Below are 10,464 nucleotides of genomic sequence, written 5' to 3'. Positions count from 1 at the left end.
TCAATTTTTGAGTTTTTTCTCTAACTCTCCTTAGTTCTTTTGAATATATAGATGTGGGAGGTGAGTTGGGGCTATTAGAAGCGCATACGGATGCACATTACTCATTTGGGCTGCTTTCCAAGTCACCTTTTTTGCAACTTTTTTGTGTGGAGTTGTTTTTTAGTGGGCGTTTCTTTCTGTTTTTTTTTTTAATTATTTTATGTTTGTACGTACCCTTAGTAATTGATTTTTTAGGAGATGTTTTGACTGTCACTATAGGCTTGCATGTTTTCCTCACACTAACATTTTTATCACTAATTAAGTTTTCGCTCTTAAATAATTCTGGTTTTATTTCGTTGAGTTTATTTATTTTTTTTTAAGTCGTCGGGTGTATTCCGTTGGATATGGAGTACCCGTGGTAGGTGGTGATACGGGTGATATATAATCAATTTCATAAGCACTGAGTTTTCAACTATAATGTATGTATAATGTATTAAAAAGTACGTTCCAACCAAGGTTGTAGACGATAGGTTAACCGGTAACTTGTTCCACATATTGATAGCCGATAGACAAGAACATTGAAATGTTTTTGTCGATTTTTTATGCCGTTTTCAGGGATCAATAAAAAATCGGTTATACGTGTAATCTAATAGAAAATATGTGAAATATTCAATAGTATATAGGTTGTTCAATTCTAAATTTGATAATTGTGAAGAAAATTAAAATTGCTGTATATTACGTAACCCTTTCGCTCCCAGTTGTTTTTTTGCGAGTATTTACGGTACTCAACAGCTTAATGGGCTATTCAACACTCAAATGACATGGAAAAATGGGTGATTAATTTTTTATTTCAAAGGGATAGCGGGGGTATTGGGACACATAGATCCCAGTGGAAACTTTTTGCGGGACATATTTAAACCAATGGTATTCATTATAATTTTCTTTACAACAAATTTCTATGTATGAAAACTAGAAAAACAATTTTTGCACAGAGGAACATTGCAAGCTGAGCAAAAGGTTGTTGTGCGTTTTTCCACAACTGTGACATCTCATTCGAGTTGGTCCTTCATTTGGAAGATGATCCCCAACATTCAATAACCATTTGGGTCATTTTGACGGTCTGACGTATTGGTGTTTTCTAACAATCTTGCCATATTTTTGAGCCTCAGAAATCATTAACTCCGTAAGTTGAGCCAGAAAAACCAGGAGAGAAATTTTTTTATGTGTTTCTCTCCAAATAATTCATGCATTTACCGAACTGGTCATAAGCAAACGGTAAAAAACTTTTTTCTACTACTTCAAAGACTTCCGATCCATGTCATAATTACCAATCAATTGGTCAGAAAGTTCAACACCCCACATGAACCAATTGTAATGGGCCACAATTTCAGGACAAGGAATTTCCTTTTTATTACCATCTTTTTCTTTTCTGTTCATCATTTCCATGACACTTTGAAAGCAGCGTTACTTCTTTTGTATCTTTCCACAAAACCACCGTAGTACCAAATTGATTATGGACAAAGTCAGCTTCACCCCTTTCTTTTCTTTTTTTCGAATTTAGGCATGTTTCTGCGATTGCCAATCACTGTGCAAACACAAGCAAATGGAGAGTTGTTTATTAATTTCGTCGACGTGGAAAAACAATCAAAACATAAACTTACCTCTAGATCTTTTATTGAAAACGAAAGCTTCGTGACGATTGATTCTCCAAGAGTGGATTCGGTATCTCTGTTGGCATCCTTTCCACAATAAATATTTAAATCATATGGGTAGCCTGTTTTGGAATCACAGCGTTCACATATTTTTATTCCTCGCTTTGTAGTTTTCAAAGGGAAGTACTGTTTCAGAGAACTCCTGCCCTTGAACTTAGCCATGGCTTCATCAATACTTTAGAAAGTGCTCCACTCCTTGCTTTTTGAAATCTTTCTTTCAAACAATCAACCACTGGTTCACAGTAGTACAGTTTAGTGGCGTTCTCGTTCTTTTTCAGGATAGTTGAAGGATGGTGCTGCGCCACAAACATGCTCTCCAGATCCTCTTGTTGGGGAGGATCAGTCCCGATAGTTCATATCTACACCTTGTTGCTTATTCCCCGCCACAACTTTTCCTTCCAGTTTATAACTACTTTGCTTAGGTCATCTCCTTTCAACCTTTCTGTCCTAAGCCTGTATTTTTCTACCACTCGGATCCCATTACATCATATCGACTGCTTTAGATTCTGTTCCTTTTTTCAATACACGCCGCAACTACTCAACTCGCTGAGTTTTGATTTTTTCTGCAATATCTTCGCCGTTGATTTCGACTGTTATTTTGAGGTTAGTTGTTATCCGATACCTAACTTTTCTTGATCCCATTTTGTTCTTATTATCTTTCTTTCTATTATTTTCAATATTTCTTCATAATTTCTAGTTAATGTTATTGTTTCAGCTGTATATATATATATATATATATATATATATATATATATATATATATATACAGCAGTATATATATATATATATATATATATATATATATATATATATATATCGGTATATTATATATACATTTCGACAAAATCAGTTACATATTTTGCGAAATTTATCAATGCAAAGTGATAACAATGTTACAGCTTTTTTGTGATGGTTACTGAGCAGTTAGATTTTTTTTCATTCTCGCTCAACCATAATAGCTATGAAAGTTAAATTGGAAACCCTAATTTTAAATAATAATACAACAGACGTCCTTTATTTATCGAGAACTGATATTAATACATATTTCCATAATGCGAGTGCTACAGCTGAATTTGTTCTAATTTTTAAGAAGATTGGCAAAATAAATATTTTAAAACCACTTAGTTGAACAACAAAATATTTAATTGAATCAATTTATCATTTCAAAACTACCTCAATACACATAGTTTTAAATATTTGTAGTGATGTGTAGGAGAACCATGATGAGAAAAATGATGCTGAAAAGATGTAAGAATGCTTATCGTTTATAACTTGAATGAGCATGATTTCTTTCTGAACTTAATTGTTGTGTACAATTTCGAAATGTATAAGTTTGAAGAATTGGATAATGAAGCCGTAGATACCTCCAATGATCTCAAACCTGAATGGATAGAATTATGGTGTCAGTGTCAGTGTAAAGTTTCACGCCATAAAAGTAAACCAGAGTTACGCAATAAATTAAAAGAAAAAATATGTCCACCGAAATTGTGAAAATCGAAAAATTGAGGTATCGAGCCATCATCAAAAACCTGTATTTAAAAGGGTTAAGAGGTAAGCAGATCTACGAATATATGCTCAATACCCATGGGGACCAATGTCCTTCGTATGCGACCGTGAAAAATTGGACTGCAAGCTTCCAAAGAGGTAAATTTTCCATTGAAGATGATATCCGATCGGGAAGGCCAGTTTCTGTGTCAGTCCCCGAAAATATTGTTGCAGTTCATGACATGATTGTATCAGACCGTCGATAAGATAAGTATTCTCATCTTTAATCTATTAGCATTTGCTAGTATTGGACTGACGACTGAGGGTGCGCGTGCTATCAAGTGAAGGCTGTAAATTTTATCAAGTCACGGCCTAGCAATTCCGACTTTTTGCCATTCTGTGCGATGAAATGTGAAGTGAGTAAAAAACATTCCTGCTTCATTGTGAAGTACGGTGGCTCTCAAGAGGTAAAGTGCTGTCAAGATTGTTTAAGCTTCTTGATGAGTTATGATTGTTTTTGTTGAAAAATCACAATAGGTCAGAATTTTTTCTTTTTGATTTCCTTATTTCCTGTTCCTTGTTGTCTTCAACATTATTTCACACTTCTCACTTTATTGTTTCTTGTTCTTTGTTTTCAACATCATTTTCCTCAGCATGGCTCTTCTTCATATTACCTTCATCTTGTTTTTGACTTCTGGTTTCTTCATTATCTTTTAATATCCCAGTTATTAATTTTATATTGTGTATTTCAATTTTATTCCAGAGCCGATATCCATCCGAGTATCCTATCACCTGAAGTTTTTTATTTCTCTTGTCAAATTCTGAGTTTTGTTTTAAATTTTTGGCATAAGCATATGAGTCAAATACACTTAGATTACTTAGTTTCGGTGGTTTACCCTGAATCCATTTTTCCATTAAGTTATGGAAAGTTTACTGGAGTATTATCAAGAATAGTACCTCATTTTTTCATATATTCTTTTATTCATTTACTCATATATTAATTAAAATAATTTAATATATTAGTGGAATAAAACGCGACTTGGTTTCCTTTCAAGTAATCAGCAAAAGACTGACACGACTTTTTATAAACATAATATGACATTACTTCACAATTTCCTCAACAGTGATACCTACTCATTAAATAAAAACATTATTGATGAATACCAACATTTTGTTTTATATCCAAACATAAACATATACTAACATCCCCACTTATCAACAAAATCAAGTATTTAATAAACCAAGTAAATTTATCAGCCCGAAATGCTTTTCAGAAAGTAAACTCTTTGTTACAACATCTGATGGCATAACATAATAATAAATACTTCATCTATATAACCTTATTTAATATTGTTTCTCTTACAAAAGGATGGCGTACATCTATATGCTTTGTTCTTTTATTATACATGGCATTGCTTGTCAAATTTATTGCGCTTTGGTTATCATTAAATAAAGTTACACAAGGTACACTCCCTGTCAATTCGTCAATTCTTCCAATAATCCCTTTAAATATATAGCTTCCTTGGTTGCCTCAGAGATTGACATATATCAGCCTCAGTACTCGACAGCGCAATTAACTTTGGCCAACCAGAAAATCACAGCACCACAAAGTTTGAAAGCATATCATGTGTAGGACTTATGGTTAACAGCATTACTCGCCCAATCAGCGTCTACAAAACCTTGTAGTTCTGAGTCATCTTTAGAATATCTCAATGGATAGTTAATAGTACCTTTCAAGTACTTAAGAATGTTCTTTGCACATTTCCAGTGCCTTTCATTCTATGATTTATCAAATTGGCTCAGAAAACTCACAGAAAAAGAAATATCTGGCCTTGTAAAAACATTAATAAATACATTAGACTACCAATAAATTTCTGATAAGTATAATTAGCTTTCTCCTCATCATAACAGCTTTCGTCCAAATTTAAATTTAGTTTAGCCTCCATTAGAGTCTTGACTGTTTCGGCATCAAGCATATTAAATTTCTTCAATAAATGATTAATGTAATTTCATTGACTTAAGATACCCTTGATTGAGATAAGACACCCTTTTTTTCATCAAAATTAATTTGCATGCCCAAACATTCTCTGATTTTACCCAAATTTTTAATTTTAAATTTGGAACTTAACTCAATTTTTGAATTATTTGCTTCTATTTCGATGTTAGAGAAAATAAAAAAAATCGTCCACATACAGAGCAATTATTGATATTGAATTATTTTCCCTTTTTATGTAAATACAAAGTTCAATTTTTAATCTTACATAATTTAATTCAATTAAAACTTCATTCACACGATCATTCCAAGCCTTAGATGGCTGTTTTAGACCATATATTGCGTTTTATGCATTTATTATTATCCCAACAAACAAGCCTTTCAGTCATTTGGATATAAACATTTTCTTTCAGGAAACCGTTAAAGAATATCTGTTCTCGATAAATAAAGAGGGACACCTGTACTTTTACTTAAAATTTGAGTTGCCAATTTAACTTTCATAGTAATTATGGTGGAGCGAAAATGACAAAAGAATCTAGCTGCTCAGTAGCCACAAAAAAGTCGTTACATTGTTATCACCATTACATTGATAAATTTCGCAAAACATATAACTTATAATTTCGTCGAAATGGTCCAAATATAACCCTGGTTAGTCTCGTATATATATATATATATATATATATATATATATATATATATATATATATATATATATATATATATATATATGTGTGTGTGTGTGTGTGTGTGTGTGTGTGTGTGTATAGTAATAACTAGTTATTATTACTTTCAACTACTTCTGTTAGTTTTGAATATTTTATGTATGTTTCAAGCTCCGGAAATTTCTTATTCCAGTCTTGAAATATGCAATTTAACAAATTGCATAAATTATACGATTTTTATCCACTATTTTACTCTTAGAATGAAGACTATATACAGTACAATATATTCCTTATTTCAAATTGTCTACTAGCATAACACTAATATTAACGAACACTTTGGTTGAATTAATTTTAGGTTTATCTGAAATTGTGTTGGAATTACCAGGAATACCAGGGAATGATTAGTAGTACACAGATAAGCACTTATATTAATAAAAATAATTACCATAGTACATGTATTATGCTTATTTTGAACAGAAAATATTTTAAAACTGATATGTTAAATTCATCGTGTTATTTAATATTATATGTATATATATTATATTATCTATTGAGTATAACCACTTCTCCACTTCAATCAACTTTTACGTGATTTATCAATGATTATGTGGCTAATGTAGATAAATAATTGACATTTGCCCTAAAGTAAAAAAATTATTTTGCCACGAAACGTTCTTAGAAACATGTGTCTTATATATGGGATAAGAATGAAAATTTGATATTAAAAATAGTAGAACATTTCCATCCTTTCATGATGCCATTTTGAAGAGTTTTTCCTAATAAGTAGACAACCATTTATACCGTACAGTTGTAAACAATTACACAGAATATTCACAAGACAAAATGGGTCACTTTTGTCTGAATGATTGAAATTGGGCGTACAAAAACATGTCGACACATTCTTTTTGGTCAGTGTTTATACGAGGTTGTGACGATTTTAACGAATACATGTTCACTTACCGGGCTGAAAGTTCAATTAAAAAGTAATATTATGTGAGATGTATAGTTATAAAAATTAACAATAAGAATGTTGCGAATAATAAACAGAAGGATTCTAATTTCTATTTGCCGAAATATTAAATACATAATACATACGAAATTTATACAGGTTATTTCAAATCACTTACAACAATGAAATACGGGTTACGTAAAAAAATAATTTTAATAGTGTTTTAGAAATTGCCCTAATTAAAAAAAAAACAGGTTTTGAAAGACGTAAAATATTTAATTTGATGTTGGGTTTTACGATTTTTCTACGGAATAACTATATTTTATATTTCGGTTTGCAAATTTAAGTGTTTTAAAAGTTGAGAGTTGAGAAAAGTTTAAAGTAGAATTGATACTTCTGGATTGACACAGAATTTACTAATTCTTTCTGCTTTATGAAATAAATATTGCAACGGATCCTCATGTTCACCAGGATATGTTTTAGAAACAGATTTAGTTGTCATGTTCATTGTTAGCTCGTTGTTTGGGGGTCCTGAAAATAAAAGTACATGCTTGTTTTGTAAATGACGTTTGTTATAGCTGAATTTGTTGCAAAAAAATTAATATACCATAGAAGTACACAAAAAGTTTTTATCTAATAATTTCACTTTGAGGGTGTCCTTGTAAGTTTTTCTGTAATTAGTAGTTAAACTAGAACGAGAAAGTGTATTAAGGACGTTTGTACGAAAATAATTTTCCAATCAATAGCGGGTCTTCTAAATTCAGTTTTTTTTGCATTTGAGTCACTAAGTTTTTTGAGAAATTAACTGTAGAAGATTGTATATTCAACACGTAAACTATTCCAGCGATCGTTTATCAGAAAATGGTAGCAATTTTTATGCATTGATTGACAGAAACCAATTATATTAATACAAACACAATGGTAAGCAGTATTCGTTTTGCTGTAACAGTTATACTGCTAAATTTTGAATAGGAAGCAAAATAAATATAGAAATGAAACTCATTATATATCTATAATAATTCATACAATAATGTCTTACCCCCTATCCATGTACTAATGTCATCAATGCCGTATGTAGAGCTTTTATCTTCTATAAATCTCCGCTTGTATCTTCATTATCATGAACTCCTTCGTAGTTATCATCGACATTTTCTACAGTTTCAGCACCTGAAGCTATAGGACTCAGTATGTCTATAGATTTCGTTTCAGTTCGATCCATTTTGTAAGTATTTCTAATAACTGGATTTGACTCCGCAATCCTTTTCTTAGTTGATTTGCGAAAAGTGAGATTGGGAGGAACATTATTAGAGCTTATACAATTCTAAAAATTAAAAATGTTGATGTTAACTATCCCAACTGTAAACTACTGAAAAATTGAAAAGTAACTTAGGCCTAGTTTTACTGATCACTATGTTTACTACCACTATACCAACACTCATAATTAAGTTATCGAGACCTAAGCTTGTTAACCAGTATGATAGAGAGGAATGTTTTATTGTCAAAAAATTGTTACCGTTTGTAGATAATAGTTTGTAAAAACTAAAAAAATAAACAAAAAAGTAACTAAATAAAGATACAAACAAAATTAAATTTCAATATACAGAAAAAAACAACAATGAATAACAAAATTATAGGTAATAATTATTTATAAGTCCATAGAAAAAATTAAACCAACACGCAGCATGACCTCAAATTATTTCGGAATGTGAGAAAAGATTTTATTTCAAATGACAAGTAATTGTACATTTTTTGCATTGTAAAATATTGAGCCCTAAACTGATTCTGAACGTGGACATTTGAGGAAGTTTAATTATATTGGACCCAAAGAAAACGAAACGTCAGATGAAACAGCGACATAAATAGCGATTCATCATTTTATTATAAGAGAAAACTAGAAGATGTTACTTATATTAAAAAGGTTTACTGATGTGACCACATTTACTACTAATGTGATTTTATCATATGAAAACTCTAGATACTGAGCTACAGATTATCCTCATTGGGTCATAAGTTGTTAGAATATTTTAAGCATAAGATTAAATATACCTTTAACGTTTTTAATTTATCTATTTGTGCGTTAATGTGTATCCTATGCTTCTCCAAGTATCTCATAACTTCTTTTTCTTTCAAATTTTCCGTAAATAAAGATTTCTGAAATTCTTTGTTTTGTATTTCCAATCGTTTTTCAATAAGAGCCAATTGATCGTGCGGCGAAGACATCGGTTAAATATCGCAAACTTCTTTTTTATCTGTGGTCACGATACAAACAAAAAAAAATTGATAAATAATTATAATTTTTGTAGGTCAACTAACTTAATTTTTCTATATTTCAACCGTTTGACCATTTTGACTACAAGGTATAATTTAACGAAGTTTATTGAATAATTTATTCTTGCTACAACTTGTTTCCACTACTGTGCAATATTTCCGCATCGACTGAGAAAGTTTATGGGAGCTGGTAATTCGACCTGGGAAGAAACATCTTTGGTATTGAGTATAGAGCCTACATTTTGTTCATTTATACAGTAATCCAAGAACTGGTTTGGTTTTGCAAGACGTGCATTTGATGGAATGCAAGGCTAAAAAAAAACTACCCAATGAAGCTCTGTACTAACTGTGTGGTATGTCATATATTACAGCTGCTGAAATTAGGAGGTACTCATCCACGACATGGTCAGTATAGTCAGTCAGTATATAATTGAAAGTTACTGTGAACGAAATAGTGAATAATAACCGGTGAATTCACAACAATTATACGAGAAGTGAAAAGTTAGTTATTATATATAGTGAAGTTTAATTAAGAGACAGTGTTCTATAATGAATAAGGGAAACGTTTTCTGCCCCTGAAATAAAAAATACCAAACTTTTTCAAAACATTTTTCTTGTAACTATTTTCAACCAATTCGAAATTTGGAACATTCGAAAGTTGCCTTACTTATGCCGAACTATTTATAATATAAAATTTTTAATTGCAAAAAAATATAATAGATAACCTCTAGCTTTATACGTTTTTCTAATATCTACAATTTCTTCTAAATATTGCTCAGGCGGGCGTTAGTTTTTCGCTAAATACGAAAAAATATTATATTGTCACCTCTTAGAAAGTGTGGAGAATGATATAAACAATTTTGCCAAAAGTTATGACCTTCAGTTTCCACATTCCTAGCATACTACACTTATGGAAAACATCGTAAACATCGAAAAATTGAGTATTAGTTCAGCAGCGAAATCAACGTCGATATTTGTATGATTTTTCTTGTTGGAGGCAAAATAAATGTCGGAAAGCACAGCTTCCAGCTCACAGCTTTCAAGACACAGGGAATCTTCATTAGCACCAAATCAATGTTTTTAAAAAACTCCAGAAACTACAGATAGCGGCACGTCATCCACTAAAACAAAATGATGGTTATTATGGTAGGGAAGCTCACGATGCTAAATGGGGAATGACTCGAGTGTCATAGAGACCTGGATTGCAAAGCTTAGATAACAAGAACAACAAAATGTTATATAATGTATATTATAATGTTCAAAAAATACTTCGTCATTTTGAAATATTCAAGCGCGTCAGATTAAGATATATTTGTATCTATTATGACCTGGTATCTCATAATGTGACAATTATCTAATGGAATTATTTTTCCCTAATCTGGGAAAAAATATAATTTCTTTGAACTCAATTAATTG

Source organism: Diorhabda sublineata, chromosome Y (genome assembly GCF_026230105.1).
Source record: "Diorhabda sublineata isolate icDioSubl1.1 chromosome Y, icDioSubl1.1, whole genome shotgun sequence".
NCBI lineage: Eukaryota > Metazoa > Arthropoda > Insecta > Coleoptera > Chrysomelidae > Diorhabda > Diorhabda sublineata.
The sequence above is the reverse complement of the archived record's forward strand: the minus strand, read 5'-3'. Positions refer to the sequence as shown.